This window comes from Phoca vitulina, unplaced genomic scaffold (assembly GCF_004348235.1).
Source record: "Phoca vitulina isolate PV1807 unplaced genomic scaffold, GSC_HSeal_1.0 scaffold16, whole genome shotgun sequence".
Lineage (NCBI taxonomy): Eukaryota > Metazoa > Chordata > Mammalia > Carnivora > Phocidae > Phoca > Phoca vitulina.
Window position 1 is genome coordinate 12,564,777 of NW_022589719.1, and position 16,396 is coordinate 12,581,172.

Consider the following 16,396-nt stretch of genomic DNA (forward strand, 5'->3'; position numbering starts at 1 on the left):
AAGTGTCATGAAGTCTGCCACTAACCTGTAAATAATTTAGCAAATACTTATATCTGCATATGTGTGTATGTATAGATGTGTGTGTATACGTTATATATATGTGTATATGTGGGAAGAGAGAGACACAGAGAGAGAGAGAGAACATATTTGGCAAAATGTCGACAATTAAATGAATCTAGGATGAGTATTCATATTTACAATTCTTATAAGTTCTCTGGTTTTTAAATTTTTTTAAAAGATTTTATTTTTAAGTAATCTCTACACCCAACATGGATTTCGAACTTACAACCCCGAGATCAAGAGTCAGTCACATGCTCTATTGACTGAACCAGCCAGGCACCCCTCCGGTTTTTAAATTTTACAAAATAAAAAGTTGGGAAAAATAATTCTATTAACCTTGGAGTGGGAGAGGAGAAAAGTGTTAGAGGAAGAATTTTGAGCTGTTGGGTTTCCCTACCTTGATATTTATTTTATTGTGGCAAAAAATATAGTAAATTAAATGTACCACCTCTACCATTTTTTAAAGATTTAATTTTAATTAATCTCTACACCCAGCATTGGGGCTTGAACTCACAACCCCGAGACCAAGAGTCACACGCTCCACCAACTGAGACAGCCAGGCGCCCCCCTCCCCCACCTCAACCATTTTTAAGTGTATATTTTAAATATATATTTAAAATATATATTTTAAGTTAAATATATTCACATTGTTATGCAACAGATCTACAGCTTTTCATCTTGCAAAACTGAACCATCACACCCATTAAACCCTAATTTCTCCCTTTCTTTTTCCCCAGCCCTTGATAACCACTGTTCTTCCTGCTGCTAGATTTTGAAGACCTTACGTACCTCTTATAAGTGGAATCATAAAACATTTGTCCTTTTGTGACTGGCTTATTTCACTGGTATAATGTCCTTGAGGTTCATCCACGTTGTAGTATATAACAGAATTTCCTTCTTCTTCTTTAAAGCTGTGTAAATATTCTGTTGTGTGTATATATCACATTTTCTTTATCCATTTATCCATTGATGGACATTTGGGTTGCTTCCACCTCTTGGCTACTGTGAATAATGCTTCACTGAAGGTGAGTGTGCAAGTATCACCTTGAGATCCTGCTTTGGATTCTTGTGAATTCCCAGAAGTGGTATTGCTGAGTCATATGGTAATTCTTTTTTTTTTTTTTTTTAAGAGAGTTTAGGCCCTGCTGAGGGTGGAGCCCACTGCAGGGCTTGAACTCATGACCCCAAGATCAAGACCTGAGCTGAGATCAAGAGTTGGATGCTTAAGCAACTGAGCCACCCAGGCGCCCCTTGGTAATTCTATTTTTGATTTATTAAGGAATCTCCATACTGTGACTACACCATTTTACATTCCAATCAACAGTGCACAAGGCTTCCAATTTCTCCACATTCTCACCAACACTTGTTATTTTTTATTTTGATAGTGGCCATATCCCACTGTGGTTTTGATTTGCATGACTCTTAGGATTAGTAATGTTAAGTATCTGTTCATATATTTGCTGGCTATTTGTATATCTTTTTTGGAGAAATCTCTATTCAAGTCCTTTGCCCATTTTTAATCAGATTATCTGGTTTTTTTTGGTTGTTGAGTTGTAACAGTTCCTTATATATTCTGGATATTAACCTCTTATAAGATACATGATTTGCAAATATTTTCTCCCTTTCTATAGGTTGATCTTTCACTCTGTTTATTGATTCCTTTGATGCACAGAAGTTGTACAGTTTGAAGTAGTCCCATTTGTCTATATTTGCTTTGTAGCCTATGCTTTTCACGTCATATCCAAGAAATCATTGCCAAATCCAATATCCTGAAGTTTTTCCCCTATGTTTTCTCCTAGAAGATTTGTAGTTTCAGGTCTTACATTTAGGTCTTTAATCCATTTTGAGTTAATTTTTACATATGGTATCGGTATAGAATCCAACTTCATTATTTTGCACGTGGATATCCAGATAACTATTGGCTTTTAAAATTCTTTTTACTGAATGCCTGGCAAAGATCTTATAATGTCATAATATGGGGGCGCCTGGGTGGCTCAGTCGTTAAGCGTCTGCCTTCGGCTCAGGTCATGATCCCAGCGTCCTGGGATCGAGCCCCGCATCGGGCTCCCTGCTCCGCGGGAAGCCTGCTTCTCCTTCTCCCACTCCCCCTGCTTGTGTTCCCTCTCTCACTGTGTCTCTCTCTGTCAAATAAATAAAATCTTTTAATAAAAAAAAATAATAATAATGTCATAATATGTTGCTTACTGAGGGCATGATAGTGGTCTTTTCTTTTTTGGTTTTTCAGTTTAACTCGATAGGAAAAGTTATCTCGGTTTGATTATATAAAGGGAATGTGTGAATTTTCTCTGTAAATATATTTGAATATATAAGCAACAAATACATTACTATACATCTTATAAATGTGTAAAAGGAAAAAATCTGAGTAATTCTAACAGCACTCAGTAAATGCTAATATAGAAAAGTTAGTTGGATAGAAAGAACAATAACAATAGGAAGAAAGTAATTTATAGTTAATTTGCTTCCCCTGTATTAAGAGGTCTTTGCTTAGAAAAGCAACATTGAAAACAAACTCATGTGCTAAGTATCTCTTTGGAAAAAAAATAGATGAATGTCTTAGGTAATATGATAGTGGAAGATGGGACAAAACAAGAGGCATTTGGATTAATTTAATGAGTGTCCTGTAGAATTTAAGAATATAGTGTCCTGCACGTGCCCAGACATAGATCAATAGCAGATTTAGGGAAGCACTATTAGACTGCACCTGTTGGAGTCCTCAGTGAATCCAGTCCTTGTTTAAGGCTTCCAGTTGGAGCTCACAGTTGTCGTAGGGATTAAATTATTTAAAGCCTTCAGCTGGCTAGTGTAGGCAAGCAGTAGCTTAGAAAACACTTAATCTATTTTTTAAAATCTGTTCCTAAGTTTGCTTTGCTTAGGCTGTAAGACTATATGCACCACCCACCTGCCACATTCTGGAATCTTTTTGTCAGAGAGGGTAAATTTATCCAAGAAAAAAAAAAGATCCTTAAGAAATAGTCTACATTTTAATACGATATGCTTATTTTGAGCATAATTTATTTGTAATAATGATTTTGCTAAGCAAGTAAAAAGGCATTGATTAAACTTATTTTCAGAAGGGAATTACCAAATTATTTATTTCAACAGTGATCTTTTAAAGTTTTATTTTTAATTATAGTTGGAGGGGCTTTTGGTAACAATGCACGGCCCCTTTCAACAGGATCATTTTTAAAAGACAGCTCCACATATATTAAGTAATTTGGTAGTCCATTACAATGTATTCAACTTCTTTTTAGAAAACTAGCATTACTTAATAAACTGCACTGTGCCTTGAAGTGACCTAACAAGGAGTTTGGATAAAACCTTCTGGATAATTCTGAGGCAGAGGATTTACTAGGCAAACCTCTTATATATAATTAATCATTACCTAGAGGTCCAGTGTATTCTCACTGATAAAACCTGCAAATACCTTCTTTCTTACTAGAAACTTTTAGTCTAGTTTGGGCCTCTATCATTTGTTAGATGAATGATAGAGGAAATTAATACATTTCCAAAATCAAGAACTATGTTTCTGACATCATTCACTGTCCAGAGTTCTTTCTTGGCTGCCTCTGAAATAATAAAACTGTTGTTTCTCCAAATTGCTGTATATGGAATAAAATCACTATGGTGGGCGTATACTCTTATATTCCTGAAATTTGTGTATAGAGTTTTTGAAACAGACAAAACCCAATGAAGTAGGAATAAAGCATTGAATGTAAAAGTCTAAACTTTTTAGATTACAGGTCTCAAGATCTCTTACTTGTAGAGCTAACACATTTTGTCACCTTCTTTCTTTTCCTCTTTAGAACTTTTCATTATTTTTAGAAGCTTATTTTGGGCATGATAAGATGAAGGCCAAAATTTAGATATATAGCAGAGGAAGAAAATCAATTTAGGACAAACTGCCTCTTAAATAGAGAAAATAAATGAAGCTATTCTAGTGCAATTTCTTACTTGGCTGCAAGTATTACCCACTGAAGAAAAGTGGAATATGATTTCATGCCAAATGGTGGCAGCCTTTGGAGAGTCAACTTGGGCAAATCAAACCAAATAACCTAAACATTCACACCAGCTACACTATCATGATTTTTATTTAATTTTATTCAATCAGGCAGAGTTTCATATTTTCTCCCAAGTTGTTGCTTTCAAAATGTTATCATTGGGCCCTATCCCAGAAGCCCATGGGCAAGGCTGTCAAAAGGCTCCATTCCCATTTCTAGGCCACCTCCCTCAGAGCCTCTTTCTTGCTTTCAGCAGGCTCCCTAGGGATTCGGCTCTCCTTCCTCTACTCCTCACAGCTGTCGCCGCCTGCTCTATTTCCTGGGGTTCCTCCCCCACCCCATCCCACCTAAAACTGGTTGTGGTCTGACCCACTTTCTTTAGCTACCCTCCTTCCTTTCTGTCTCTGAAAATAAGTATGAGGCCTGTTTACACCCTAAGGGAACAAAGTACTTGGAGGAACCTACAATCCAGCTGTCTCTGCCTTTGTCATAAACACATCCTTTGTGGGAGACCCGTCAACCCTCACGTGGCCGACTTCCCCTTAGAATCTATAAAGAAAAGAACCAGTGTGTTTCTGTAACTTCTCTTTCAGCTATTTTGCCTTTCAGCGAGTACCGCTTTCCCTGCAGCCCCTGGGTTGCGCAAGGACTGTTGGCATGAAATAGTTCCACGATAAAATCATGGACTGCTGCCCCCAGAGGGGCTGTGACTGGCGTCAGAAGGGAAGAAGCACCCTTCACTTGGCTGCCCAGGACCCGTTACAGTCATTTAGGGTCACCAGCCTGGCCTCTCTAGGCATCTCAGTCTTCCCTTCCCGCCTTAGGTTTTTCTTGGCTGCATGCTTATCAAGATCAGCCAGTCATGTCTATAAATTTCTAGAGTGTACTATTTAAAAAAGTACTCTCTGGAGTAGGTTGGAGCCTTGATTTCCCAAATATAAGTTGGGTAAACATGACCCTCTCCACACGGGTTTAACTTTTTAACTCTTTGACTCTTCTCACCACACTCACACCCACACCAGAGACCACTGGTAACTGTGGCCACCACCTGAACTCTTCACTCAGGTAAGGATTCAAGATCTCTTTCCTTTAGTCTGCTTTGCACATCTCACATAATAGCTTTCCTCCAGTCCCAAGCTAATTGAATTTGCTTTCTGGCTTTCTCTTATCTTTCTGCATTTGGATTTAATGATCAGGTTTCCTAATTTTTTCCTGGGAACTGACCTGCTAACTCCATAGAATCCTGCCTCTGGCAATTTCCTTGGACCCAACAGGCAAATTAGATTAACTCCCTTCAAGAGCAGGGGGCATGTTGTATCTCTCTTATCCACAATGCCAGAATGGTGTCCTCTGGGTAGTGTGTGCACTCATCATCAATTTTCTTTAATGATGAGAGTGTGGAAGATTATGGCTTTGATAACTAGTTCTGCTTTACGAAAGCATTCCATATAATGAGCACTGAGAAATGTATGGAATTGTTGGATCATTATATAGTACACCTGGAACTAACCTAACACTGTATGTTAATTATACTTGAATTTTTCTAAAAAGTGAAAAAATAAAAGAGCACTTCATAAGTCTTTATCCTTGCAGTGATGTGACAGACTTAGAATCAGCCTTCAAGAGGACAGCATGGTGTAGTGCCCATGATCAAGAACTCTGGAGCCAGACTTCCTGTGTTCAAATCCTTGTTCTGTCACTGTCTAGCTATGCACCCTTGGCCAAATTACTTGGTTTCTCTAGGCCTCAGTTTCCTCACCTGTAACCTGGGTGTAATGACAATACTTACTTCCTAGGGTTGTTATGATGATTAAGTGAGTTAACACTAGTAATGAACGTAGAACAGTGTCTAACACATTCCAAGCACAAAATTATTTATTAATCAGACAAAAAGAGATTTTTTAAAAAGATTTTATTTATTTATTCATCAAAGAGAGAGAGAGAGCACGCACAAGCAAGGGGAGTGGCAAGCAGAGCAGGCAGAGGGAGAAGCAGGCTCCCCCTGAGCAGGGAGGCCCATGCAGGACTCGATCCCAGGACCCTGGGATCATGACTTGAGTGCAAGGCAGACGCTTAACTGACTGAGCCACCCAGGCGCCCCAAAAAGAGATTTTTAAAATAAATAATTGATCTACTTCTACCCTCCTAGGTAGTATTGAAATATTATCAGTTGGAACAGGTGGAAAATGTTTTTATGTGGCTCAGCCAAGTTCCAGAATGAATTTAATTGTAATTGCTTTGCTTAATATTGAATGTTTTCAGTTTCAGCTTTCAATCACTAATGACAATCATCTAGCGGATAACTAAGTGTGATGTGTATTGCTCTAAAACTTAACAATGAGGGTCTTTCTTCTTTTTTACAAAGTTTCTCTAAAATGGAAATATCTTTCACATAAAATATTTTAAAAGTGTGTTTATTTAAATATAGTCAAAACAAAGTGTTTTAAAATTTTTTGTACATTTTTTCTTTATAGATTAAGACTTACTAATATATTGACAACACCCAAAAAGGGAATGATTTAAAATAAATCATGGTACATCCTTTAAATGGTCTACTATGCAGCTGTTTAGAAGAATGCAGTAAATCTGTATATACTAATATGGAACAGGCACCCAGCTATATTTTGATAAAAAAGGAAAGCGTTGAACATATGGTATGCACATATATGGTTTTGTAACGCTCAGAATAAGGTACAAATAAAAAGTAACTTCATTCTTTCCCTTCACTATCCCTTTAAACATGGAGGAAATCTGGGGCACCTGGGTGGCTCAGTCGTTAAGCATCTGCCTTCAGCTCAGGTCGTGGTCCCAAGGTCCTGGGATCGAGCCCCGCGTTGGGCTCCCCGCTCAGCGGGAAGCCTGCTTCTCCCTCTGCCCTGCCTCTTCCCTCGGCTTGTGCTCTCTTTCCTTCTCTCTCAAATAAATAAATAAAATCTTTAAAAAAATAAAAATAAATAAACTTGGAGGAAATCTTATGGAAGGTCATAACCCTTTTGGTCATCCTTAGGAAAAAAAATTAAAAGTCCCCTGAGCACTTTAATTTCCCATTACAGTTTCATTTCTGTAATTAAGTTGGCCACTCCAGTGAAATAACTGAAATTCCAAGCCTCAGTAAATTAGAGTTCAGCTCTGCTTTGAGCCTGAGGAAAGAGGCAGGCTGGGTAGCTTCTTGGTTTCTCAGCCTTGGTCTTCCACTGCCTCTCCCCTGCTTCTCTAAACTCCTCTAGCTGAAGAGGGAAAAGTAAAAGATGGGAAAAGTAATTCTAGTTGGGGCCTTTTAGGAATAGCAGATTCTGGTTCCGATTCTTGATCTCTTCTATGGTTTTCTCAGAGATCCCCCAACTAGCAACCTCCAACTGCAGTTCCTGAGGTGCGGTTCATGCTTTTCTCTGCCACACCGCTTACACCTCTAACCCTCGGCCCGTGGATGGCTGAGGATGACACACTCTCTCTGTCTCTGTCTGTCTTTCTCTCTCGGGGTCTCATATCCCTCCAGGCAGCCCAATTGGGTAATGTTGTTTTTAAGCCAATTTCAACCTGTTTTTTGCCCCTGAATCCACTTAATCCTCATGTCAATGCAGCTCACTCCCAGGAAAGCTTAGCCTCTCCATTCTCGGCCTCTTTGGGCCTACAGCCATAGCTTCTCACATTAAATCTCCCAGCTACACACCAGATACCATTCCATCATATGGAATAGATTAAGGTCCCAAACTCTGAGGGATGCTATCTAGCCCAGCCCTAGAAGTGGTCCCTTTGAAGGCTTCTTTTTTTTTTTTTTAAGATTTTATTTGTTTATTTTTTTTTGCGTGCGGGGGGGCAACCCTGCGGGGGGGGGGGGGGGGGGGGTGGGGGGGGTCCAGAGGGAGAAGCAGACTCCCCGCTGAGCAGGGGGCCAGATGTGGGGCTCAATCCCAGGACCCCAAGACCATGACCTGAGCGAAAGGCAGACACTCAACCGACTGAGCCACCCTTCACCCTGGTGCCCCTGAAGGCTTCTTTTTGGTGTAAGGTAAGGGAAAACACCATCCTCCTGACCCCCATGAGCATAAGGAAAACACACAAGAATAACACAGTCCTTTCCAAGGAAATCCCCCTCTCTGGTCACTTCAGCTTCAGGACTTTATCCCTGAAGAGTGGCCAAGGTTTGCAAAGCCAGTTTTTGATTCTTGCCTTTGTAAGTCCTGTTTGGAAGGTAGGCACTCTTCTTGGAATGTGAGTGTATGTGATAGCTACTGTTTTCTCTTAACCTTTGAGGATACAGCTGAAACTAAGACAGAAAGGATCTCATTATAGCCTCCTATTTATTATGTATCCGGAGAACATCTCTTCAAGGATACCCAAGAAAACAGGTGCTTGCCTCCAGGGGATGGAAGGGCCGGAGGAGAGAGATATGAAGGGAGACATTTCCCTGTATACCCCCTGTTGCCTTTTAACTTTTGTACCATGTGCATGTGTTACCTATTCTGTATATGTAATAATCTCATCCCAAGATGCTTCCTCTTGTAAAGTCAGAGCAAAAACACACTGAAGAATGATGTTTGTTTTTTTAAAAGCAAAAGTATAACTCAAGGCGCCAAATGAAGAATTGATGTAATTATAAAGATTTCCAAGTCAAGAAAGGCACTTTATCTCTAATCCTCCATGCATTTTAGTTCTGTGTTTTGTTTTGTTTTGTTTGGACTAAATTACATTATCTCAATTCTTCATTGCTTTTGTCTGCCTTCTTGGTACCACCAAACTGATAAATTATGGTTGATTCAGTTTTTACTTAAATTCTGTTTCACATTTGATTTTGAGTCACAGAAGAGTCAAGTTGGAAAGAAACTTAAAAAGTATTCAGCTGTTCCTCAGGTGTTGGATGAAGACACTGAGTCCCTCATAGTATGTCATCAGAGCAAACACATCTTCCAGTTAACCTCCTGGAATGCGCGGAAGCCTGCCTGTTCTTCGTCGTGTGTGTGTGTGTGTGTGTGTGCGCACGCACATGCATGTGTGTTTTGTTTTCTTCTTTTTTATTTAAAGCAATTGTTGAAGATAAATGACAGTATCACTGCATTCTATAACCCAGTGCCAGCCACTGTTCCTGCCTCGTGCTATCCTTAGGGTAGGACTCAGTACTTCTCATTATATCTCAAAAGAAAATCCATTCTACAAGGCACTAGAGGGAAAATTTTGTAGAGAAGATGGATTGGAGGATTACATCATATAGCACACAATAAAATTTAATAAAAATCCCCATTAACCAGCTCTGTTCTCTCCCCAAGTTCATTGCCAGACACCAGCTATCTTTTCTCCCTTCTAGCCCTTTTTTTCCTCAGGCAGACTTGTCAGGCCGCACCTGGTTACAATTAGCTGTACAGCCCGTGGGATGTTCCCTCTGAACTCCTAAATCTCTCTTTTTGTCTCCCAGAGAGCAATTCAACTTGTTTCTGGTTTCTTCATTTTTGCATCTTCACACCTGAAATCCTGTTTGGCTAATAATGCACTTCCATTAGAAGCAAGCAAGTAGTAAACAACATGTTTAAATCTTCTTTGTCTCAAAACAATTTCTTTTCTTCTCCAATTCAGAAAAGCAGCCATAAGTAAACACTGAATCCCGATTTGTATCATTAAGGACATTTGGTGTCACAGAACCCCAGACAATTAGACGAATAAAGACCTCAACTTAAAAGATGAAGAAACTGACCTAGAACAAGATGCATGCAAGACTGTTAGTTATCATCCAAAATCTGTTTGCCCATTATCCATAGTGATGGATTTATAGCTTGGCGTGGCCTCGTGACTAAACTGTCACCAATGGAATGGAAACAGAGTTGCCTTGTGCAGCTTCCAAACCACTTGCTTAAAAGGAATTTGCTTGTTCTGGGCGCCTGGGTGGCTCAGTCGGTTAAGCGGCTGCCTTCGGCTGGGGTCATGATCCCGGAGTCCCGGGATCGAGCCCCAGATGGGGCTCCCTGCTCAGCGGGGAGTCTGCTTCTCCCTCTGACCCTCCCCCCTCTTGTGCTCTCTCTCACTCTCTCTCTCTCTCTCTCTCAAATAAATGAATAAAATCTTAAAAAAAAAAAAAAGGAATTTGCTTGTTCTTCCCTTCCTCTCTTTCCCTGTCTGTTGAGCCAGAAATCAGGCTTGACAGCAACACAACTCAGACCATTCAGACAAAGCCACTGCCCTAGCATCATACTACTCTAAGTGTGGCCCATGGGCTAGTAGCATCAGCCTCAGAACTTGTTGGAATAGGCCCCACCCCAGATATACTTCATCAGAGTCTGCAGTTTAATGAGATGCCCAGGTGATTACATTTATATTAAAGTCTGGGAAGAACTACTTAGAAGATAGCGGAGCCATGAGACGGAAGGAATCAGGGTCCCTGATTGTCAGGAACTGAATTACCCTGAAAGCCACCAATGTTCTGCCCCGCCCATTGGCCTCTTTTTTTTTTTTGGCGGTAAAAAAATGCACAACATAAAATTTACTATCTTAACTATTTTTGAGTGTACAGTGCAGTGGTGTTAAGTACATTGTATTGTTGTGCAACCATGACCATCATCCATCCCCAGAACCCTTTTGATCTTGCAAAACTGAAACTCTGTACCCATTAAATAACACCTCCCCATTCCCTCCTTCCCCCAGCTCCTGGCAACCACCATTCCATGTTCTTCCAGACCCACCTACTTGTGGACTGTTAAGAGAGAGAGAAAAAACCTTCTAATTTATTTAAGCCACTGTGTTTTGGGGCATACTGCTCAATTCCCCTCCTGTAGGACTAAAACACTCATTTCCTCAGCTGCTAAAAGTATTTGCATACGTCAGCCTTAGCTCAGCCCCTCTCCAGAAATTGCCCTTGGCAATTCTGGGTGAGAATTTGGGTGAGATAACTTAACCAAAGTCTTTCTAGGGTCAGCCATCTTATAATCAATGAATTCAGGAGTCAAGGCGAGTACCAGCCCCCTTGCCCCAATTTGAGACAACTCAGAAAAGTCATTCCAACTACAAAGCTTCCCTGGGGTTATTGTGACTGTATCACAGTTATACTTTTTCCTCTGCCTAATTCTGCTTCCTCTACTCCCCACTGGGGTTGATCTCATGAATACTCCCCAGTATGTCCTCATTTGGTATCCTTGGCCTAAGGATAAGAACTATCATAATAGGGGAGGCCATGCCTCTTAAACTACCAGCCAAAATAGTAAATAAAAAAATATCACATTCTAGGGTTAATCATAGAGATTATTGGCCTTATAAGGCCCCTTATTTTTCCCTTTTAAAAAATTGAAGTATATATCGCTTCTCAGCCTTTTGGCTAAGATCAAGTGTAAAAAATTGAAGTATAATTAATATACAGTGGTATATTATTTCAGGTGTACAATATAATGATTCAACAATTCTATACTTCACTTAGTGCTCATCAAGATAAATGTACTACTCTTAATCTTTTTTATCTATTTCACCCATCCCCCCACCCAACTCCCCTCTGGCAACCACCAGTTTATTTTCTGTATTTAAGAGTCTGGCTTTTTTGTTTGTCTCTTTTTCCTTTATTCATTTGTTTTGTTTCTTAAATTCCACATATGAGTAAAGTCATATGATATTAGTCTTTCTCTGATTGACTTAATCTCACTTAGCATTATACTCTCTAGATCCATCCATGTTGTTGCAAATGGCAAGATTTCATTCTTTTTTATGGTTAAGTAATATTCCATTGTGTATATATACCACATCTTCTTTATCCACTGATCTATGGTGAATATTGGCTTCTGATACAAGAAAACTAAAGGGACTCCATGAAAAATTGCTTTTTTTCTTCTATTCTTGCTAAGACCTTCTATTCTTGCTAGGACCTACACCTTCACCTTACACATGCCTTATAGAACAGATAATGTATATCCTCCTTGGAGTTAATGATTTCTGTGGATTCTTTCAGCACAATAGGTAATACCTAAGCAGTGACCAGGTAGGGTGATCATGAACATTTTCCAAGATCACTGACTCACCAAGACCCCTGGCTTCAGGGCATGAGTGACTTATGAAGGACAGCTAAACACTCGTCTTTGTTCCTGGGTGCCTGAGAAGATGCTTGCACTGGACCACAATCCTCAATAAAAACCCCAGACTCCAACCAAGAAGAAGACTCACTCTTCTTTCCTTTTCACGTCTCCTGATGCTGTCTGTATCTTTACTCTCTCTATGTCTTCAATAGATTCTGCTCTCACTTCCTCTCAGTTTGCATTTGATTTCTATCTTGCCGAAAGCCAAGAATCCTCTTAGCTTGTCCTGCAGGCCTCCCTCTGGGTCCTTGGAACCAGCCAGTCTGCATCACTTCCATATCTCGGCTATTGTAAAAATGCTGCATTTGAATTAGTGTCTTCATTTTCTTTGGGTAAATACCCAGTAGTGGAATTACTGGATCATATGGTATTTTTATTTTTAATTTTTTTAAAGATTTATTTATGGGGTGCCAGGGTGGCTCAGTAGTTAAGCGTCTACCTTCAGCTCAGGTCATGATCTCAGGGTCCTGGGATCAAACACCATGTCGGGCTCCCAGCTCAGCAGGGAGTCTGCTTCTCCCTCTCCCTCTGCCTCCCCTTCCGCTTGTGCTCTCTCTGTCTCTCTCTCTCTCTCAAATGAATAAATAAAATCTTTTTTAAAAAGATTTATTTATTCATTTGAGAGAGGGAGAGAGAGCACAAGAGTGGGGGAAGGGGCAGAGGGAGAGAATCTTCAAGCAGACTCCCTGCTGAGCACGGAGCCTAACCTGGTGCTCCATCTCACGACCTGTGAGATCATGACCTGAGCCAAAACCAAGAGTTGGATGCTTAACTGACTGAGCCACCCAGGTGCCCCTTTATTTTTAATTTTTAAAAACTGTTTTTTTTTTTTTATTTAGGTAATCTCTTTACCCCACAAAGGGCTTGAATTCAGAACCCCGAGATCAACAGTTGCATGCTCCTCCAACTGAGCCAGCCAGGCACCCCAACTTTTAATTTTTTGAGGAGCCTCCATACTGTTTTTCACAGTGGCTGCACCAACTTGTATTCTCACCAACCAGTGCACTAGCATTCCTTTTCCTCCACATCCTCACCAACACTTGCTATTTCTTGTGTTTTTGATTTTTAGCTATTCTGATATATAAGGTAATGTTTCATGTGGTTTTGATTTGCAGTTCCCTGATGATTAGTGATGTTGAGTATCTTTTCATGTATCTATTGGCTATCTGCATGTATTCTTTGGAAAAATATCTATTCAGTGGGAAAAATATGTAGCCAAGGATACTTTAACAAGCAAGGCTGTCATTCAGAATAGGAGAGATAAAGAGTTTCCCAGACTAACAAAAACTAAAAGAGCTCATGACCACTAAACCAGGCCTGCAAGAAATATTAAAGGGGGCTCTTTGAGTGGGAAAGAAAGGCCAAAAGCAACAAAGACTAGAAAGGAACAGAGAAAATCTCCAAAAATAACAACTTTACAGGTAATACAATATCACTAAATTCATATCTAACAGTAATCACTCTGAATGTAAGTGGACTAAATGCTCCAATCAAAAGACATAGGGTATCAGAATGGATAAAAAAACAAGACCTATCTATATGCTGTGCACAAGAGATTCATTTTAGACCTAAACTCACCTGTAGATTGAAAATGAAGCGATGGAGGGTGCCTGGGTGGCTCAGTTGGTTGAGCGACTGCCTTCGGCTCAGGTCATGATCCTGGAGTCCCAGGATCGAGTCCCGTATCGGGCTCCCTGCTCGGCAGGGAGTCTGCTTCTCCCTCTGACCTTACCCCCTCTAATGCTCTCTCTCTCTCATTCTCTCTCAAATAAATAAATAAAATCTTTAAAAAAAAAAAAAAAGAAAGAAAGAAAATGAAGCGATGGAGAACTATTTATCTATGCTAATGGATGTCAAAAGAAAGCCAGGGTAGCGATACTTATATCAGACAAACCAAATTTTAAAACAAAGACTGTAACAAGAGATAAAAAAAAAGGCACTATATCATAATAAAGATGTCTATCCAACAAGAAAATCTAAAAATTGTAAATTTTTATGCCCCCAACTTGGGAGCACCCAAATATATAAATCAATTAATAACAAACATAAAGAAACTCACTGATAATAATACAATAATGGTAGGGGACTTTAACACCCCGCTTCTAGCAAAGGACAGGTCATCTAAGCAGAAAATCAACAAGGAAACAATGGCTTTGAATGACACACTGGACCAGATGGACTTAACAGATATATTCAGAACATTTCATCCTAAAGCAGAAAATACACATTCTTTTCGAGTGCACATGGAACACTCTCCAGAATAGATCACATACTGGGTCACAAATCAGGCCTCAACAAGTACAAAAAGATTGAGATCATACCATGCATATTTTCAGACTGCAACACTATGAAGTCAACCACAAGAAAAAATTTGGAAAGACCACAAATACACGGAGGTTAAAGAACATCCTATTAAAGAATGAATGGGTTAATTAAAGAAGAAATAATTTAAAGAAGAAATAAAAATTACATGGAAGCAAATGAAAATGAAAACACAACGGTCCAGAACCTTTGGGATGCAGAGGGAAGTACATAGCAATACAGGCAAACCTTAAGAAGCAAGAAAAGTCTCAAACATACAACCTAATGTTACTTCTAAAGGAGTTAGAAAAGCAGCAAATAAAGCCTAAAGCCAACGGAAGAAGGGAAATAATAAAGATTAGAGTGGAAATAAATTATATAGAAACAAACAAAAACAACAAAACAACAGTAGAATAAATCCATGAAACTAAGAGCTGGTTCTTTGAAAGAATTAATAAAATTGATAAACCCCTAGCCAGACTTATCAAAAAGAAAAGAGAAAGGACCCAAATATATAAAATCACAATGAAAGAGGAGAGATCACAACCAACACCACAGAAATACAAACAATTATAAGAGAATATTATGAAAAATTATATGCCAACAAATTGGGCAATCTGGAAGAAATGGACATATCCAAGGTCAATTCAGTGGCAAAAACGGAGCCTGATCTTGGGTTTCCTGAATGCCAAGTCAGTGCTCTTTTCATTCACCTTCTTTCCATTTCCCCAGTTGTGGGTAAAGGTTTTCCTATTCTCCAGTTAAGGTTGTGTTCTCCATCTGATGTAGTAGTTATGAGCCTACGCTATGGTGTCAGACAGACCTGAGTCTCTGCCACTTCTCAGCAGTGTGTCATTGAGGAGATCATTCACATTCTTTGAGTTTTGGTTTCTTCACATGTACCTACGAATAATGACAATAGTACCCGTTTCATGGAGTTTATGTAAAGATTAAATGACATAATATTTAATATGTAAGATAAAACCCTAGGACATAAGCTTCAATAATGTTAAGGGGCCTTATCATTTTCTTTTAAAGATTTTATTTATTTATTTGACAGAGAGAGAGAGACAGCAAGAGAGGGAACACAAGCAGGGGGCAGTGGGAGAAGGAGAAGCAGGTTTCCTGCCTAGCAGAGAGCCTGATGTGGGGCTCGATCCCAGGACCCTGGGACCATGACCTGAGCCAAAGGCAGAAACTTAATAACTGAGCCACCCAGGTGCCCCTAATTGGCCTTATCATTATTTCTGCCTGGCTTCTGGAGATCTAACATCTTTCTTTACCTTGCTTTATCCTCAGCTTTGGCTTCTCATTCAGACTGGGAAATTTGATTCCTGAGAGTTCATTTTAATCTGCTTACTCAAGCTCAAAGTGTTGACCAGCAAATGGAAAGAACACTGTGATTTGCCCTGGTACAGACACCATAGAGGCATTGCCTTGCATCTCAAAGTTATTCAATATGTAGACACAACTGCATACATGATTACATAAAATGGAGGACCGTTCATTCGTGCCTGGGGTATCATTAACACCATGTGATCAGGAAGACAGTTTTTCTTTGTTGTTGTTTTTTTTAATTTGTGGTTTATTAAAAATATGGAACGCTTCACGAATTTGCATGTCATCCTTGTGCAGGGGCCATGCTAATCTTCTCTGTATCGTTCCAATTTTAGTGTATGTGCTGCCGAAGCGAGCACGACAGTTTTTCTTTGAAGGCAGTAGTTCTAATAGGGTTATCCCTCTTTTACAAATACAAATACTTTATAACATCTCCTTTATTATCCTGAGATAAAATTCATTAGTACAATAAATCATTTACACATATAATAAACAATGAAGGCCCCAACTTCAACATAAAAGAGAAATGAAGGGAATGTATTTTATAATAAAATGTGTATTTCAGGGGCACCTGGGTGGTTCAATCAGTTGAGCATCTGACTCTTGATTTTAGCTCAGGTCATGATCTCAGGGTCA

At 39.5% G+C, this 16,396-nt stretch overlaps 1 non-coding gene across 1 annotated transcript; it reads right to left on the reverse strand.

Annotated features, from left to right (window-relative positions):
• Positions 1 to 16,012: 16,012 nt before the first annotated feature.
• Positions 16,013 to 16,119, reverse strand: LOC116638952. The gene has a single exon (XR_004300723.1). It is a non-coding gene; the product is annotated as a U6 spliceosomal RNA (small nuclear RNA).
• Positions 16,120 to 16,396: the final 277 nt, after the last annotated feature.